Source organism: Capricornis sumatraensis, chromosome X (assembly GCF_032405125.1).
Source record: "Capricornis sumatraensis isolate serow.1 chromosome X, serow.2, whole genome shotgun sequence".
NCBI classification, from domain to species: Eukaryota; Metazoa; Chordata; class Mammalia; order Artiodactyla; family Bovidae; genus Capricornis; species Capricornis sumatraensis.
The window spans coordinates 85,296,779-85,317,749 of NC_091092.1; the positions used below are offsets into that span (position 1 = coordinate 85,296,779).

General features: G+C 42.3%; 1 pseudogene; it reads left to right on the top strand.

The window, feature by feature from the left end:
• The first annotated feature begins 2,445 nt into the window (after window positions 1–2,445).
• On the top strand, window positions 2,446–3,117 carry LOC138070780 (large ribosomal subunit protein uL1 pseudogene; annotated as a pseudogene).
• Window positions 3,118–20,971: the final 17,854 nt, after the last annotated feature.

Consider the following 20,971-nt stretch of genomic DNA (forward strand, 5'->3'; position numbering starts at 1 on the left):
AGCGACCCCATGGACTGCAGCCTACCAGGCTCCTCCATCCATGGGAGTTTCCAGGCAAGAGTACTGGAGTGGGTTGCCATTGCCTTCTCCCTATATTTGGCTAACTGTATTAAATTTGAATTTTGCCTCCTCTTTCTCCTTTTAAGAGAGAAACATGGGATTGAAATCATACACTCGATAACTACTGTAAAAGCTTCATTTCACAATGAGAAACTGGATGAATTCAAGAGGAATTATTCATTGTTTCTTTTAATTAAAATGATTACTCATTTTAAATAAAAAACTGTGACAATATGATGACCAGATAAATATAAGGAAAACCAAAATAGACCTTTGTGTCATGTTGCTTTCATCAATAAGAACACATTGAATAAGTATACAGATTGTGAATGTAAGTACGCTGGAAAAATAACTTACATGATCCCATAGTTCATAAGAACAACCCCTTAAAAGTGACTCATTTGGGAATGGTTTGAAGTAGACCTTAAACTTACAAGTTCTAATATAAGTAACATAGGAAAACCCTGAGAAGATTATTGGTTGTAGTCAAATTTTACTTTTTCCTTTTTCTATACCATGTCCATTCTCATCTAAATGAGAAATTCTGTGAACCTAATCAGTGTGGGAAAGCCCTCAGCCAGAAACAAGAACACATTGCTCATTGAAAATTTCTTACTGGGAAGATAGCCTATGTATGCAGTGAATGTGGAAAGGTCCTCACTCAGAAGCCACACCTCTTTCTTTGTCCATCCAATTAGTCGTTCTGTGGAAAAACCCTATGAATGCAATGAATGTGATGAAACTTTCATTCATCAGTCGGTAGTGAGGTTGCATCAGAGAATTCATTCAGGAGAAAACCCCTGCATATGCACTGAATGTAGGCAGGCTTTTATCCCAAAGACCCACTTGGTTGCACATCAAAAAATTCATAGTGGAGAGAAGCCATATGAATACAGTGACTATGGGACATCTTTCCCTTCCAAATCACAACTGCATGAGCATAGCAAAACTCACACAGGGAAAAAACCCACACCTGCACAAGATGTGGGAAGGTCTTCACCAAAAGATCAAACCTCCTTATATACCAGAAGTCTTGGACTGGACAAAGAGCTTATGTTTATACTGAATGTGGAAGGGCCTTCACTTACAAGTCAGTCTTGATGACACATCAGAGAATTCATACTGGTGAAAAACCTTATGAATGCAGTGACTGTGGTAAAATCTTTACACAGAAGTCACACCTCACTGTACACCTGAATGTTCATACTGGCAGGAAACCTTCTGTATGTACTGAATGAGAAACATCCTGAACTCCCTCATGACCACTCTAGTAACACCTCCCCATTCTTCCCTAGTGCTATCTTACCTTTGGTACCTTATGAACCTTCCTGACTTCCCCAGTCCTACAGTGGTATATCTCAGAAGGGGACTGTTCCATCCTGAATTATCACCCTCTCCCATAATTGTATCTCTTAGGAGATAATTTCTCCCTTGCTCCCATGCCATATACTGAGGGCACCACTGTGGCACTAAAAATATCCCAGAACTCTATATATCTCAGATCCAAACACTACCCTATCCTACTCCGGGAAGCTTTCTGGACCAGGGATCAAACCTGTGTCCCCTGTGTTGGCAAGTGGATTCTTATCCACTGTGCAACCAGTGAAGTCCTTAATGAGTTTTAATCCTAGTAGTATAAAACATAGTATGCCTATTACTAAATACCTAATATAAAATAACATTTAGTAGAAGAACATATAATTGAAATTTCTGCAATTCACTGTGTTCATGCAGTAATAGTTATTCTTTACTAAAAATGAGGACTACATAGACAGAAGAATGGATAGAAAAGATGTGAGTAGGGAGAACTGTATCATACACACACTTGGCCCTGTAGCAACCCTGAAATGTGAAAAGCAAATACAGGTAGGTAGGAAAGGTAAATTCTCCACGTGAGGGGGGCAGTTTACTAGTGTTGGAGAAGCTTAAATTGGATGACAAGGAATGTAATGAAAAGTGTGAAAGTGTAGAAGTTTAAAAAACAAATGATGTCACATAGCTCTATGTCAAAGAAAGGTATATGTGACATTCAGGGAAGCAAAATGAATTAAAAATCTGAGGACAAATGCCAGATCATAGAAAAAGTAAGCATTGTTTCCTTGATCTAATGGATCACCATGGAGGGATTATATATGCAGGGAAGATACATGAACTAAGTTTTGTACCTTTGAAGAATTATTCTCACTGTTGCAATTGTATTTTATATTTCATCATATTTTAAATGGAGATGTTTAAAAACAACATTAAAAGAGGAACTGACCACAAACCGAGTCCTTGCACAGAATTTTAAGTCCAGACTGAAAATGGCATATTCTAAGACCAAATTTTAAACATTAAAAAAAAAAATTCCAGCTCTTTTTTCTGGTTATCGCGGCGTAGGGAACTATGAGCAGCAAAGTTTCCCGCGACCCACCTCTACGAGGCGGTGCGGGAAGTCCTGCACCGGAACCAGCGCAAGCGCAGAAAGTGTTTGGAGAGGGTGGAGCTTCAGATCAGCCTGAAGAACTATGACCCTCAGAAGGACAAACGTTTCTCGGGCACCGTCAGGCTTAAGTCCACTCCCCGCCCCAAGTTCTCCGTGTGTGTCTTGGGGGACCAGCAGCATTGTGATGAGGCCAAGGCTGTGGATATCCCCCACATGGACATCGAGGCACTGAAAAAACTCAACAAGAATAAGAAACTGGTCAAGAAGCTGGCCAAGAAATATGATGCCTTTTTGGCTTCAGAGTCTCTGATCAAGCAGATCCCCCGAATCCTGGGCCCAGGCCTGAACAAGGCTGGCAAGTTCCCTTCCTTGCTGACCCACAATGAGAACATGGTGGCCAAAGTTGATGAAGTGAAGTCCACGATCAAGTTCCAGATGAAGAAGGTGCTGTGTCTGGCAGTGGCTGTTGGCCACGTGAAGATGACAGATGATGAGCTTGTGTACAACATCCACTTAGCTGTCAACTTCCTGGTATCATTGCTCAAGAAAAATTGGCAGAACGTCAGGGCCTTGTACATTAAGAGCACCATGGGCAAGCCCCAGCGTCTGTACTAAGGCACAGCTTAATAAACCATACTAAACCATCAAAAAAAAAAATTCCAGTTTTAGGCAGGAGTGGCTGAGAAGTTAAAAATTATATATACTTAAAGTTTACAATGGTGGTGTTTTGATATAAATATAGTCTTTTCACTTTGACCTACCTAATGCCCAAGTAGTGTCAAAAGTTCCAGAGGAAAATTCAAATGTAGGATGATTTGCACCTATATGAAATGAAATAGTCAGTGAGGTGTGCACATGAAGAACCATATCCACTGAGTTCTGCTTTGGTCCTATGACCTCAGCACTTTTAGCTGGTCCTAAGCCAGCGGTTCTCAAACTTGAACATGTATCAGAATCACCTAGAAGGTTCATCAGCACACATATTGTGAAACCTCATACCCAAAAGTCTGGTGTAGGACCTGAGAATTTGCATTTCTGCCAATCTCTCAAATGATGCTGCCTCTGCTAGTCCAAGGAACCATTATCAAAAAGATGGCTGTGTCAAACCCTACTATAATACATTTATGGCAAAGTTACTATCGACAACACTCTTTTTCATTAGGCCGACCCCTTGTCCAGTTTACACCTGTTATTCGGTATAACCATTATTACTATTATTAATGGCTGCAATGCATAACTTGTGAGATCTTAGTTCCCTGACCAGAAATTGAACCCTGATCCTCAGCAGTGAGACCACAGAGTCCTAACTACTGGACCTCCAGGAAGGAAGTCCCCAAGCATAATTGTTAATGATGCCTCTTTCCCATTCTAAAGTGTCCTGATTTAGATGATAAAGTATAAGGTTAACACATCTACACTCCATAAGGAGATCAAACTTGTTTTTGAAATTTAATTATCATAAAACATTTCCCTTGGAAGAACTGGCATATTTTATATCTGTGACCAATGCAAATCTTACAAATGACTATATATCTTTTCCAGCTACATCTGACAGGAAGGTAAGAAAGAAGCTTATATCTTGATTTTAATTACTCTGCAGGACTATCAGGTGCAAATGTCTACAGTCAAAATAGATCCTGGTGCTGACTTTGTTCATTCTCTCTATATCTCCTCCGACCTAAATTTATAGAGTCATACCTGGACATTTTGCTTCAGGGATTCTTAAAGGCCCCCTAAAGACACTGGGAAAGCAATGGGTGCAATAAAACAAATACATGAATTAATGATAACTCATTTAAAACTTGGTTATTTCCTGCTTTTATTGGGAAGTGGCTTGGGTCTGTGAAGTCAGGAGCATTGTAGAGATCAGATCCACCAGCCTGGAAATACCCATACTTCAGCTGGGGGTCTTATCCTGTGGGAGAGCTAAGGAGCACCACATTTCTATGGCCACAAGCTGTGTATCTGTAACTGATATGATTGTGTGACACCTAGAAAAAGAAGGTTTCTCGCTGGGACCAAGTGTACAACTATCTGCTCCTAAGTTGTTAAGTATCTGTCCTTACACCCTGATCCAAGACTTCAATTTCTATAAAACAGTCATGTATATGCACAAATTTTAAATGCAGAAATGTCGCTCAGTTCAGTTCAGTTCAGTCGCTCAGTCGTGTCTGACTCTTTGCGACCCCATGAATCGCAGCACGCCAGGCCTCCCTGTCCATCACCAACTCCCAGAGTTCACTCAGACTCACGTCCATCGAGTCCGTGATGCCATCCAGCCATCTCATCCTCGGTCGTCCCCTTCTCCTCCTGCCCCCAATCCCTCCCAGCATCAGAGTCTTTTCCAATGAGTCAACTCTTTGCATGAGGTGGCCAAAGTACTGGAGCTTCAGCTTTAGCATCATTCCTTCCAAAGAAATCCCAGGGTTGATCTCCTTCAGAATGGACTGGTTGGATCTCCTTGCAGTCCAAGGGACTCTCAAGAGTCTTCTCCAACACCACAGTTCAAAAGCACCAATTCTTCGGCACTCAGCTTTCTTCACAGTCCAACTCTCACATCCATACATGACCACAGGAAAAACCATAGCCTTGACTAGATGGACCGTAGTCAGCAAAGTAATGTCTCTGCTTTTGAATATACTATCTAGGTAGGTCATAACTTTTCTTCCAAGGAGTAAGCGTCTTTTAATTTCATGGCTGCAGTCACCATCTGCAGTGATTTTGGAGCCCAAAAAATAAAGTCTGACACTGTTTCTACTGTTTCCCCATCTATTTCCCATGAAGTGATGGGACCAGATGCCATGATTTTAGTTTTCTGAATGTTGAGCTTTAGGCCAGCTTTTTCACTCTCCTCTTTCACTTTCATCAAGAGGCTTTTTAGCTCCTCTTCACTTTCTGCCATAAGGGTGGTGTCATCTGCATATCTGAGGTTATTGATATTTCTCCCGGCAATCTTGATTCCAGCTTGTGTTTCTTCCAGTCCAGCGTTTCTCATGATGTACTCTGCATATAAGTTAAATAAGCAGGGTGACAATATACAGCCTTGACGTACTCCTTTTCCTATTTGGAACCAGTCTGTTGTTCCTACAGTGGTGTTAATTGTCAAAACCAAAACTATCCTTCATACATGTTTACTAACAGTATCTTGGTATTAAAAATTACACTACATGCAAAACCTCAATATTAAGAAACGGTTAAAATTGTACACAAAAATATTTGCTGACAGAAATATTTAAGTTACAGTAAAGAGAAAAAAGAGGTTAACAATTTTAGTTTTCATTTAAAGTGTGTGCATATATTAGTATATTAAAAACTCATGAGCAGAAACATTGAAGCCCATACCCAGAAGAAAATGCCTGAAAGCATAAACATCAAAATTTTAGTAGGATTGATAGTTAGGAGCTAATAGTTCAATTCAGTTCAGTCGCTCCGTCATGTCCGACTCCTTGCAACCCCATGGACTGCAACATGCAGGACCCCTTGTCCATCACCAACTCCTGGAGTTTACTCAAACTCATGTCAATTGAGTCCGTGATGCCATCCAACCATCTCATTCTCTGTCATCCCCTTCTCCTCCCGCCTTCAATCTTTCCCAGCATCAGGGTCTTTTCAAATGACTCAGTTCTTCCCATCAGGTGGTCAAAGCGTTGGAGTTTCAGCTTCAACATCAGTCCTTCTAATGAATATTCAGGACTGATTTCCTTTAGGATTGACTGGTTTGATCCCCTTGCAGTCCAAGGGACTCTCAAGAGTCTTCTCCAACACCACAGTTCAAAAGCATCAGTTCTTTGGCACTCAGCTTTTTTATAGTCTCAAACTCACATCCATACATGACTACTGGAAAAACCATAGCTTTGACTAGATGGACCTTTGTGGACAAAGTAATGTCTCTGCTTTTTAATATGCTGTCTAGGTTGGTCATAACTTTCCTTCCAAGGAGTAAGCGTCTTTTAATTTCATGGCTGCAATCACCATCTGCAGTGATTTTGGAGCCCCCCAAAATAAAGTCTGACACTGTTTCTACTGTTTCCCCATCTATTTCCCATGAAGTGATGGGACCAGATGCCATGATCTTTGTTTTCTGAATGTTGAGCTTTAAGCCAACTTTTTCACTCTCCTCTTTCAGTTTCATCAAGAGGCTTATTAGTTCCTCTTCACTTTCTGCCATAAGGGTGGTGTCGTCTTCATATCTGAGGTTATTGATATTTCTCCTGGCAATCTTGATTCCAGCTTGTGCTTCTTCCAGCCCAGGGTTTCTCATGATGTACTCTGCATAGAAGTTAAATAAGCAGGGTGACAATATACAGCCTTGACATACTCCTTTCCCGATTTGGAACCAGTCTGTTGTTCCATGTCCAGTTCTAACTGCTGCTTCCTGACCTGCATATAGGTTTCTCAAGAGGCAGGTCAGGTGGTCTGGTATTCCCATTTCTTGAAGAATTTTCCACAGTTTATTGTGATCCACACAGTCAAAGGCTTTGGCATAGTCAATAAAGCAGAAATAGATGTTTTTCTGGAACTTTCTTGCTTTTTTTTTGATGATCCAGCAGATGTTTGCAATTTGATCTCTGGTTCCTCTGCCTTTTCTAAAACCAGCTTGAACATCTGGAAGTTCATGGTTCACATATTGCTAAAGCCTGGCTTGGAGAATTTTGAGCATTACTTTACTAGCGTGTGAGATGAGTGCAACTGCGTGGTAGTTCGAGCATTCTTTGGCATTGTGTTTCTTTGGGATTGGAATGAAAACTGACCTTTTCCAGTCCTGTGGCCACTGCTGAGTTTTCCAAATGTGCTGGCATATTGAGTGCAGCACTTTCACAGCATCATCTTTCAGGATTTGAAACAGCTCAACTGGAATTCCAACACCTCCACTAGCTTTGTTTGTAGTGATACTTTCTAAGGCCCACTTGACTTCACATTCCAGGATGTCTGGCTCTAGGTGAGTGATCACACCATCATGATTATCTGGGTCGTGAAGCTCTTTTTTGTACAGTTCTTCTGTGTATTCTTGCCACCTCTTCTTAATATCTTCTGCTTCTGTTAGGTTCATACCATTTCTGTCATTTATGTTTATTAATATAAATAGTAAACATAAAATAAGGCATAGAATTAGCATAGAATTGGTATAAGGTTAAGACTCTACGGGTTGCAAGGAACATTCATGACACAAACCACATTATCTAACCACTGAGAAATTAGGTTAGAAATCAATTTTTTTAAAAGGATTAACTTTTTATTGCAAAATAGAAAAGTGCTTCAAATTGCTTACACAGGTGAAATTAAAAAAATCATAACTGAAATTTTAAAATACTTATTAATGAACAAAAATGATAATATAATACAACATATCTTGTGGGTCTTAGATGGAAATGTTTAGCCTTAAGGCTTAAATTAGAAAAAGAGGGGTTGACTAATAATTCCCTGGGCATCTGATGTAAAAAATCCCATCATTGAATCCACAGGAGCCCCATCACCAAGGTAGATTCCCCCCCATCACTCAACTCAGAATAGCCAACCAAACCGTTTCAAAATCACCCCTGACCGGCGCTAACCTGTAACTCCTGACAGCTCCTTTGCTTCCAAGTTCCAACCTCTAACACCCTGGTGTTTAGTGGAGAGGCAGGGTAAGTCGAAAGCTCATGCTCAAGAGCACTTGGGAAGCCATGTTCCCCAGTTGACAGGCCGCTTTCATGCAGAGTCCATTAAAGTTCCTTTACCCTTTGCAGATTTGCTGGGCTTCTAATATGGCTACATTCAAGTGTCATTGCTTCTTAGGGACCGCCATCATGGAAGGGTGTCCTTGCACTACAGTGGAAGAAGCTGTTGCCTCCTGTCTCACCCAGCAGGCCAGTGGTTCTGCCCTGGGAGAAGGTAGCCTGCCCTTATTTGAGTAGACTTCCTGGTGCAGGACGGTCTTTGGGGTTAGGCTCTGAGGGGCTGCTAAAGGCAATTCACGGGTGAGAGGGGCACCATTACTAATGAAAAGAGTAAGAATAACCCAGAATAAGTCCAGGAGATACTGTTATAGCAGAAATTGATTAAAACTGCTTCCAATATGCTAGGTCTTATCCTTTTAAGCCCACTCAGCCATTTTCTCGAAAAAGTTTCTCTTTTTCACTTAATTACATTTTGAAAAAGATTATTTCTAACCAGAGCTGTACATTGCACGTGGTGTTTGCTTCTCTGGGAAAGCACTCCCTAACACTCCCTTCTTTTGTAAGCATTCTTTATTCCAGAAAGAAAGTCACAGTGTGATATCTTCAAGGTCTACCAAAACCCACCCAAGACTGCCTGACACCAACTTTGACCATGTAGAAGTTTTCCAAGAGGAAAGAAGAATGCAAGCTTGCATCTGCCCTACTCCTTACCTGCAACACTCCCTTCCCCTCCTGAACTATAAGACCCCCTTTCTATTTTTCCCAAGGGAGGGCACAGTCTTGAGGGCACTAGGCTACTGTGGCCTCCTTTGCCTGGCAAAGCAATAAAAGCTACTCTTTTCTACTTCACTCAAAAGTCTGTCTTTGCATTTCTATTTGGCATTGGAGAACATGATAGCTTATGGTGAATGGTGTCAGATTCTTGATCTCCAAAGAAGATTTAGCTTCGGGACCAGGGACCACGCTTGATCACTCAAGAGCTTCTGTGTAGCAGAGTTTTATTAAAGTATGAAAAGGGACAGAGAAAGCTTCTGACATAGACATCAGAAGGGGGACAGAGTGCTCCCCCCTCTAGTGTTAGCAAGGGAGTTATATAATTTTAAAATTAGTTATTACAATAAATCAAAAGAATCTCTCCAGGTTCTAAAGATCTCACTAGACCCACTCCCATAATTTACATTTTAAGATAACAGGATTGGCCAGAAGGTTTTCAGGAAGGAGAAACTGTCCTCAAGCAGGATACATTGTTATAAAATCCTTAGTACAGAGTGTGAACTGAATTGTTTGTTGTGTAATCATCAGTTCTGGGCTTAAAGAAAAAAACGTTTTATGTAACTAAGGAATATAGAGAAAGAAAAAAAAAAAGGTGTTTGTCCTTTCCTCCTCCTTGAGAATTCCAGACCCCTATCACCACTTTGAGAGCCCCACACCCCTTTCTCCTCCTTGGGGACCCCGGACTTCTTATCAACCTATCTAGGAATTGACCCTCTCTTTCCCCTTTTTCTTTTAGGAGAATTATGTTGCCAAGGGAAAGGGGCATCATTTTCATTCCATAACTACTTCTTGCTGTTGAGGGGCGCAGTCCTTAAATTGCTGAGGCAACATATTCTCCTAACCCTCATATTGAGGGTCTCTGATCCAGGGGCTCCAAGTAATAGTTGGAGGAGGTTGTGGCACTGGTAGGAGCCTGGACAATCATTTGCAACTTAAAAGCTTTCAAACGGTTAGAAACAAATCCAGTTACACAGTTACAGATGCAGGGAACAAACAGTAAAAACAGAACAATTAGAATTATTACGATTAAGATTGTGTTCCACCATGGGGAGCTAGTAAACATTTCCCAAATTGAGGTGACTGAGGCCTCAGGAGAATCCATAGCCTGAATCATCTTGTTCATGTGTTTAGTAAAGTGAGTAACATTAGTACTCATATCTGGTATATATGTACAACATTGGGTATGAATAATGGCACAAGTTCCTCCTTGTGCAGTCATTAGAATATCTAAGGCCAATCTGTTTTGTAAAACCACCTTTCTAATTTGTATTTGTTCAGTATTAAGGGCTGAAAGTTAGTCAAAGCATCAACTCGTAGCATAACATCTGATGTGTAGTTCCCAGAGAGGAAACGAATGTTGTAGCCAGATAATCATACCAGTGAAATACAGATCTTGCCCAACGAGTTTTAAGGTGTGGCAGATTAGTAGGCTTATCTGAAAACTCTGAAGCCATGAGTAAAAGTTAGACCTAGGGTGCATCTTCCTATCCAGCCAGGGGAAAGCCACACCCATAGGTAAGAGCCACATATCCAATAGGTCCCATTTGGAGTAAACCTGTGTGACTGAGGGATCCAATCCCAATCAGTTCCTGGCCAGGCAAAAGGAGGACCTAAGCTGAGCTTCCCTCGTGGCTCAGAGGTTAAAGCGTCTGCCCGCAATGCGGGAGCCCTGGGTTCGATCCCTGGGTCGGGAAGATCCCCTGGAGAAGGAAATGGCAACCCACTCCAGTATTCTTGCCTGGAGAATCCCATGGACGGAGGAGCCTGGAGGGCTACAGTCCACGGGGTCCCAAAGAGTTGGACACGACTGAGCAACTTCACTTTCACTTTCAAGCTGGGATTGGAAAACACAGGAGTGATTGTACTGTATATTTCTTGAGGCAAAAACCCCAGTTGTTTCCAATCATTATAAGTAAGTTGTCAGCTAACTTCTGGGGATGGCTCTATTTTTTTCCCCAGCATATGGGAGCATTAGATAGTAGGTGTCCCTTTTTAGGAGTTAGCCATATGACCTCATCCCATATTTGATAAACATCAGGTAGAAAACCACCAGATCTAGACCCATTTACCTTCTTATGTGCAGTAAAACAGTCTAAACCAAGTTAAAACATAATCAAAATTAAAAGTTACATTATGTCCATCGTTACATCAGTCCATCTTAGGATTGTTAGATGTCATCTGATCAAGAAGAGGTGTCACATATGATTGTTGTTGGTCAAAGTATTCTCAGAGTTGAAGAAAGTCCTTTCCTTGAGGTGGAGAAACCCACCATGGGAAGTCTTCAATTGATGAGGAGGGGAGTGCTCGGCAGACCCACCAGTTAGATCAATTGTGGAATGCAACGTAGGGATGAGTCCAGGACAGGAAGGCACTGTCTTGAAAGTCAAACGGCAGACTCAGGACTTTTGGAGTCAGCAGAAGCAAGCCCACCTAGATTCTCAGGCCCATCTTGGTTCCTGGCTCAAACGGTGGCTTATTTGACTCAAAGGCTGGGTCAGGAGTCAACCTCCTGGTAATGTGTGTTGAAAAGCTAAAAGCTGAGTCACATAGTTTATTTTAAGGCTTCAGGATCTATCATGATATCTGTGCACAAAAACAGTCGGTCATAGAGACAGTCCCTTTTTCTTAGGGGCAGTTTGAGCCCTCATTAAAGCTACGGGTAAAACTTTAAACCAGTTGTCTTGTGTTTCCTGAGTTAGCTTATGCAGATGTCTCTTAATAATGCCATCAGCTTTTTTCTATCTTTCCCGAAGATTAGGGTCTCCAGGAACAGTGTAAGTGATATTCTATTCCTAGAGCTTTCAACACCCCTTGAGTTACAGCAGCTTTAAAGGTGGAGCATTGTTGCTCTGAACTTTAGAGTTTAAGATCCCAATTACATCATGAGGAGTCAGTACAGTAAGATTTTGTCCATTCATTAACCTCCGGCTTTAGTGGATACTGCTTTTGATGTAAAAATAGGTGAAGGTCATTGAGCTTGATAAAGACAGGAACAGCATTTTGTGCGTGACCCACCGTTTTTCCGTCAGTTCACACTCTAGTATTTACAGTTTGATCCATTAAAAAGAGCTGGTTCTATCTCCATGAAAATACAGGCCTGGACCTTGTTCAGTATATCCCTCTCCAGAAGGGGTGAGGGAGACTCTGGCACGATTAGAAAACAGCACAGAGTCCTACTTGCCACTTAAAGGATGACTGACATAATATTTGGCTCATCCAGACAGTCCCATTATGGTAGTGGATTGGGTGGAAAGCAGGCCAGGGGCTTCAGTGAGCACAGAGAAGGTTGCCCCAGTGTCTAAAAGAAATCAACTGATTGACCCCCCACAATTATTAATACCCAGGGTTCCTCAGGTGTAATTAGGATGGTAACTTGTATGGGGACCCCCGGGCACCTTCAGTCCAGATTGTCTTGAGAGTCTGACCCCTGGGGCCTACACCTCGAAGGGCAGTCTATTCTCTAGTATGGTCCTTTGTAGACCAGACCTGGAGCCAGGGGCGGCTTAGATGCCTGAGGGCAATCCCGCTTGAGATGCCCCTCCTTTCCACAGTAATAACAAGTCTTTCCCTTTTCACCTGGGTTCCTCTGGGCATTTTTCTTCAGGTTGTTTCAGAGCAGATCTAACAGCCATTGTTGGGGCTTCAGTCTTTTGCCTGGTTCTTTTTTGCCTCTTATTTCCCCCCCTTATATTCTCTACCATAACATACCGTCTGAGCCAGCTGTAACAGTTTTTCTAAAGACTGATTTGGTCCAAACACCTGTTTTTGTAACTTACAGCAGATATCTGGAGCTGACTGAGTGAGAAATCTATCTTTTAAGATCATTCCTCCTTCTGCACTTTCAAGATTGACATCAGTAAACTTGTGGAGAGCCTCCCATAGTCTAAATTAAGAGTTTATCAGGAGTTTCCTTCTCTCCCTGGTCTATGTCAGCTAACTTAGCATAGTTTAAAGTCTTAGCATGTACTCACTTGAGTTCTTCAAAAATACATCTGGCAAAGTGACTGTCATAAGAACTGCTTGGCTCCTAGTAGGAAGGAGGGCTATTTCATGTTCCCTCTTTCCCCTTGTCTCACGTTCAAGCCATTCATCTCCAAAAGTAGTGGACTGTGTTAGTTGCTCAGTCATGTCCAACTCTTTGCAACCCCACTAACTGTAGCCCACCAGGCTTTTCTATCCAAGGAATTCTCCAGGCAGCAATACTGGAGTAGATTGCCATTCCCTTCTCCAGACGAACTTCCCAACCCAGGTATCGAACCCTGGTCTCCTGCCTCGCGGGCAGATTCATTACCATTTGAACTACAGGGAAGTCTCAGCTTCCCCCAAAACTCGAGTTCTCAAGTCAGGAGTCAGCGTCTGTCCCAAGACATACATTACATCTCTCCAAGTAAGCTCATAAAGTAAAGTTAGTCCCGTAAAGGCTTCTATGTACTTTTTGGATCCACTCGATAGTCTTGACTGCAATTGGTACTGTTTGAATTTCTACCAAGACAGAAGCAACCCCTCCTGGAAGGGTGCCCTGACTCTCAGCCTGTCCAGCTGGGAGCCCCAGATACAGGGGCTAAGTAAGAGAACAGGAGGCAGCTGAAGGTTTCACACCCAAATCTGCACCCTTAGGACACAAGTCTGGCATGTCTCATAGAGAGATAAAGAATAGAACATATGGCACTTCTACCCATTTCTCTTGTTTCCTACAGAACTGGTCTAGTTGTAAAACAGTAATAATTGAGATTCTTCAACAGGTCAGCGTTCCTGCTCAGTGGTGGTGGTTTACTTGTTAAGTTGTATCTGACTCTTTGCTACCCCATGAAGTGTAGCCTGCCAGGCTCCTCTGTCCATGGGGTTCCCCAGCAAGAATACTGGAGTAGGTTGCCATTTCCTGCTCCAGGGGACCTTTCCAACCCAAGGATCAAACCCAGGTCTCCCACATTGCAGGTGGTCTCCTGCAATGTAGGCAGATTTTTGACCAGCTGAGCCACCAGGAAACCCTGCTCAGTAAATACTGTAAAATATTTTTCACCTACTAAAGGAAGGCATGCAAGACAAGACTGATCAGAAGACTGGATATTACTCCTTACGTGTGTGTGTGTGTACCCAGTCACTCAGTTGTGTCTGACTCTTTGTGACCCCATGGACTGTAGCCCACCATGTTCCTCTGTCCGTGGGATTCTCCAGGCAAGAATACTAGGGTGGGTTGCCATTTCCCCCTCCAGGGGATCTTCCTGACCCAGGGATTGAACCTGAGTCTCCTTCGTCTCCTGCACTGCAGGTGGATTCTTTACCACTGAGTCATTGGATAAGCCCACTCCTTGTATCTACTGTAGGACAAAAAGGTACTCATTGTTACATCCTTAGCTGCAGATGTGAAAATATTCTGACCTTGCATTCTTCCTTGTTTTCAACTAGATGCCCACATACTTGTGAAGATTTGAGACTGGCCTGCTCCAGAATGCAGGGCAGCCAGTGGTAGAGTTTAACAGGAGACTGCTTTTCCTATTTAAAGTGGCAGTTCTCCAGCACTTTCAATTCACATCACTCTGTCCTATCCAACACTCTTTAGAAGTTATCACCTTTTAACAACGTTTATTGCCTTTCTTCTTCACCAGAATGTCAGGTCCAGGAAGTTAGGGGTTTGGGGGTTGCTTTGTTCAACCAAACATTAAGTATCAAGAGCAGTGACTGGTGATCAATAGATTATTGTTGAATGAATAAATAGGGTCTTATATACTCAGAAGTTCTCCATCTCTAGTATTTTCTGCATTACTCTACAAAATCAATATTATAACTAGTCCTGTCATCCAAGATGCTTGCAGAGTCTTTTAGAGGGAATGATTAATCTTTTAACAAAATGAATACAGCACATATATGTTTTGCTGCTCTCTACATGTGTGGTAAAGATACTAAAAATAAAGCAGCTGAATACATATGTGAGAAGCAGAAATCACTGCAGTATCAGCATGAACAGAAATGAGCAAACAGGAAATGAATAAGATAAATTCCGATAAAAAGGAAGGCTATGAAGAAAACAAATGCATAGTGAGGAGTTAGAGAGTTGTGGTATAGGTCAGGGAAGAAAAACATCTGAGGAAAACACATCTGAGTGATAATATCTTATATGTGGATTTTAAAAACATGGTACAAATGAACTTATTTACAGAACAGAAATAAACTCATAGATGTAGAAAATAAATTAATGGTTACCAAAGGCAGGTGGGCAAAGAGGGTTAAATCGGAAGTTTGAGATTAAATTATACACAATGCTATAAGTAAAATAAAGAACAAAGTTCTACTATATTAATCAGGAAAATTAAACTGTTAGATGGTGAGATGGACAGGGAAGCCTGGCGTGCTGCAGTCTATGGGGTAGTAAAGACTTGGACACGACTTGGCAACTGAACAACGACAAACCGTTAGATAAATAAGTGAGTGAGTGAAGTTGCTCAGTCGTGTCTGACTCTTTGCGACCCCATGGACTGTAGCCTACCAGGCTCCTCTGTCCATGGAATTTTCCAGGCAATAGTACTGGAGTGGATTGCCATTTCCTTCTCCAGGGGATCTTCCCCCAGGGATTGAACCCGGGTCTCCCGCATTGTAGACAGACGCTTTACCATCTGAGCCAAATATCTAAATATAAAAAGAGAAAGTCTGCATGGAGAAAAGTACAGTCTTGTCCTTGAATGGGCTAAGAAAATCTTTGGCCCCAGCCCAGAGACGCCACCCAGTGGTGGGATGATCAAGAAAGCAGGCGCTCCATGGCCTTGACACCTTCTGTAGCCTCTGTTAAAGGTGCTCTGCCTCCAAGGCTCACCCCGGCACACCACTCATGCACCTGGTCAAATGTCTATTTTTTTCTTTTTTAAAAAATTATTGAAATACAGTTGATTAGCAATGTTGTGTTAGTTTCAAGTGCACAGTAAAGTGATTCAGTTATACCGTCATTATTTTTACGTTCTCTTCCATTGTAAGTTATTACAAGATGCAGGGATGGTGGTTCCACTATATCCTCATTCAACGTGACTATTTGTCACATTGTGCAGAAGACAAATGGATCTTGAAGAAGGACAGTGGATTATCGTAAACTTAACCAGGTAGTGTTTCCAACAGCAGCTGCTATACCAGATACAGTTTTGTTGCTTGAGCAAATGAACACATCCTTTGATACTCGGCATGTAGATACTCACCTGATAAATGCCTTTTTTAAAATCAGTGCTGTTAGTAAAGACCCGCAAAAGCAGTTTTCTTTCCATTGGCAAGGCCAGCTATATACCTTTACTGTCCTACCTCAGAGGTAGATCAACTCTCCAGTCCTATGTCATAATTTAGTTTGTAGGGATTTTAGTCAACTTTCCCTTCCACAAGACATCACATCACATGTCTTCATGCTCAGTCACTTTAATCATGTCTGGCTCTTTGTGACACTGTGGACTGTAGCCTGCCAGGCTCCTCTGTCCACGGGATTCTCTAGGTAAGAATATTGGAGTGGGTTGCTGTGACCTCCTCCAGGGGATCTTCCCAACCCAGGGATCGAACCCATGTCCCTGACATCTCTTGCATTGGCAGGCAGGTTCTTTACCACCGGTGCCACCTGGGAACCCCACATTAGTCCATTACATGGATATTATGCTGATTAGACCTAATGGACAAGAATGACCAACTATTCTAGACTTGCGGATAAGATATTTGTGTGTCAGAAGACAGGAAATGAATCTGAAAAAAAATTTAGGGGCCTTCTATCTCAGTGAGATTACTAGGGGTGCAGTGGTAGGGGGCTTGTTGAGATACTCCTTCTAACCTCTTGAAGAATAAGTTTTGCATCTGGCTCTTCCATAAGCGAAAAGGAGGGACAACGCCTAGAGCCTCTTTGGACATCAGAGGCAACACAGTCCTCACCTGGATGAGCTGCTGCTGCTGCTAAGTCACTTCAGTCATGTCCGACTCTGTGCGACCCCATAGACGGCAGCCCACCAGGCTCCCCCATCCCTGGGATTCTCCAGGCAAGAACACTGGAGTGGGTTGCCATTTCCTTCTCCAATGCATGAAAGTGAAAAGTGAAAGTGAAGTCGCTCAGTCGTGTCCGACCCTTCACGACCCCATGGACTGCAACCTACCAGGCTCCTCTGCCCATGGGATTTTCCAGGCAAGAGTACTGGAGTGGGGGTTGCCGTTGCCTTCTCCACTGGATGAGCTACTCTGGCCTATTTACCAGGTGATTCAGAATTAATGGCTACCAAAGTGAGAGGGCTTCCCTTGTGGCTCAGCTGGTAAAGAATCTGCCTGCAATGCAGGAGACATGGGTTCGATCCCTGGGTTGGGGAGAGCCCCTGGAGAAGGGAAAGGCTACCCACTCCAGTATTCTGCCCTACAGAATTCCATGGACTGTATATTCTGTGGGATCGCAAAGAGTAGGACACGACTGAGTGACTTTCACTTTCAAAGTGGGAGGGGTTAATTGGGAGTATGGGATTAACAGATGCACATCACCATACATAAAGTAGATAAACAACAGGCACCTACTATATAGCAGTATCTTAATAATAACCTATAATAGAAGAGAATGTAAAAATAATGATGGTATAACTGAATCACTTTACTGTGCACTTGAAACTAACACAACATTGCTAATCAACTGTATTTCAATAATTTTTTAAAAGAGGAAAAAAAAGACATTCGAGCAGGTGCATGAGTGGTGTGCTGGGGTGAGCCTTGGAGGCACAGCACCTTTGGCAGGGGCCACAGTTAAGTGTCAAGGCCATGGAGCGCCTGCCTTCTTGATCATCCCACCACAGGGTGGCGTCTCTGGGCTGGGGCCAAAGATTTTATTAGCCTATTCAAGGACAGGACTGTACTTTTCTCCAAGCAGACTTTCTCTTTTTACATTTAGACATTTATCTAAGTTTGTTGTTGTTCAATCACCAAGTCATGTCTGAGTCTTCACGACCCCATGGACTGCAGCATGCCCGACTTCCCTGTCCATCTCACCATATAACAGTTTAATTTTCCAGATTAACTGAAACATTAAGTTAGTTTTAATAATATGATTAGCACGTATGCACCTACCACCCAAAAGAAAAGGTATGGCCTTAACAATAATCCCATCTAACCACGTGTCTCCCCAATTCCTGGCCCTGCCTGTCCTCAACTGAGGTAAACATCATCCTAAATACCAAGTTCATCAATTTTTTATTTCCTTTTAATATAATTTTATCACAACTATACAAAATCCTAAATAATTCTCTTTAGTTTTATAAAAGTGTGTTACGCTTTTTATACTATTTTGGGAATCACAGTTGTGTGTTTTTTTTTTACCCCTTAAATTCATCCCTATTGTTGGGTACTGTTCTGGTTCATTCATTTTGACTCCATTCACTTTTGTTTCCAGGTTTTGCTATCAAAACAAGATACCATGCATATTCTAGGTTTCATGTGCAAGTGGTTCTCTTAGATTTATTCCTAAGCATGGACAGGATAGATTGTGAGGTCTGTAAATATCACTGTAGGAGGAAATGCCAACTATTTTCTGAAGTGGTCACACTGATTTATATTCCTTCAACAGGGCAAGAAGATCCTGTATTTATATATCCTCTCCAACAGTCTGTTTTGTCAGACATAATTTTTGCAAGTTGAATGGGTGTAAAATGTTATCTCATTATTTGTATTTCCCTGATCACTAATGACTTTGAACATCTCCTCATATGATTGTTGGCTCCTTCTTTCTTCTCTGAAATAGTCTAATAGACTTAGCTTTTTAAAAACATAACCATAGTACTATTATGACACTGACATTAACAATACCAAACATGCTTCCACTGATTCCATTTCTTATTTCATGTATTCATTCAACAAACACCCAGACCAGGACTATAGGGGCAGAAAGAGAATCTGGGATAACCAGAGGCTCTAACCATCTAAGAAAGTAAAAATTAGCTAAGAATGTAAAAGTATGCCCTGCCATTCATAAGGCTGGGGGAACAGACACAGAAAAAGTCAGATGAAAATGAATAAGAAACATTATTTCTCTCAAGGATGTCCTGTATCTGTAATGCCATAAAGAACTCCTGCTTTGAGTGACTGCTGCTTTTTTACTCACTGAGAAACTTTGTTCTCTACAATCATAAAGTATCAAACTGTTTGATGTCAGTATAGATAAAACATCCCACTCTTGCTGAAGATTTTAAGTCACTTACACACAAAAGAGCAGCTAAGGTTTCCAACCCCAGTGCAGAGAGAGGGGTTATCTAGATAGAAAATTCCATATCTATCTTAACTTTATGGTTTCCAAGGGAACAGGATTCTGAGTTCACTTTATAGTCCACATACAGTCCGGTTTTGCTTTGAGTTTACCAAAACACTGCTTCATTCACATTTCATCTGAACTTCACCATTCCTCAGAATTTCATAACTCAATTCTTTCTTTTGTTTAGTGAACCACACTATGGTTCCTCTGGTGTGTGGTTTCCCTCACTGACTGATAAATTTGTCAGACTACAGATTAATCCCAGATGTTCTTAGGCTAATTGGAATAGGACACCCTTATATTCCAGATTGTTAAACTGAGGCCCAGATGGAATGTCACTGGACTGAGAGCATCCAGCAAGTTCACACCTGAGATCCTCCAAACACCTTCCTTACTTGAGGATTCAGAAGGGCCTGCAGTGGGATACAGAGCCCTCTACCTCTGTCAGGAGGATTCCATGAAGGGGATATTGGAAGTTGGGTATTGAAAGATATGTAGGCATTCCCAGGAGAAGGGCAGCATGACTTCTTCTTCATGTCCCCCAGTGACATCTCCCAGAGGGCAAGGGCATCTCCAGGATTTCCTTACTGGAGGTGACAGGGGGCAACAAACTGGTAAAAGGGAAGAAGCAGTCTTGTCTTAAAGCTACATTTGCAAAGTAAGAGCACTATTACTATATATATTTTATTTTATGAAAAAAGAAAATTTTCCTAAAATATTTTTATTGACATATTGTATTAGAGTAAGGGAAATTTTTTTAAAAGTTGGTATAAACTTATTTTAGCTGGGGTGGCTGGAGTGGGTACGTCGATAATGTTGACTTGGGGAGCATCCAAATCCCACAGCCAACCCCACAAGCCCAGCAGAGGGGAAGCTTACACTGACTCCTTCCCCTTTTCCTCCAGTGCTATATCCTAGGAGGGCCTGTAGGTCCCTGGTTTCTCCCCTTTTGCCCCTCGTGATATGTTCCAGGAGAAGCCTGCAAGCAGTCTGACTTCTCATCCCCTGTTATCTGCCAGGAGATAATAGCCACTGGCATCTCTGTGTCTTTCCAGAGTCCTCTCAGCTTCTGCGAACATCATTACACAGATCCATAGAGTTCAGAGCCAAAGACCCTTTCTCTAAGAAGCCCGCCCAGAGAAACGCCCCCATTCTTGCTCCCCACCACCTGTGAGACAGGGCCACCGCTCCGCAACGGGAGTAGAGGCTTCCTCATCCTCTGTACGGAATGGACACTGCTCCAACATGGCGTACTCCACGGGGAAGCGCAACTTGGGCGCGGCCACGTTCCCCGCCTGACAACGCTGCCGAGGGGCATTGAATGCCCCAAAACATTGACTCCGTAACATCGCCATGTTGACTGTTGGTTGACTGTGGCTTCGAACGTGTTTTTGCGCCTGTGCAGAGCCACGCCCCTTCGTGTGAACCTCCCACCCAAACCCCGAGAAGGGGCGGTGCTAGGGGTGGTGACCGGAAGCGGCTGCAGTTTTCTGCGGTGGTTTAATAGTTGTTGTGGAGAGGATCCCGTTGCTCTGTGCTGGAGCAGTGTGAAGGTAAAGGGGACCCGGGGAGGGTGAGTGTTGGGAAATTCTGTCTGGTCAGTGATGGAATCGGTTGTCCGGATATCGTTGGATGATTCGCCTTTTATTTTTCAGGCTTTCCTCTTTTCTCATATCAATGTTAAGGTCTTAAAGTTCACTCTGAGACCCACAGGGTTTGGTGCATTATATTATAAGTGTTTTCCAAGAGTTGATTTTTTTTTTCGTCCACGAATTATTTAAAAGTGCGCTTTCATTTTACAAAAGTTTATCTTCTTACTAG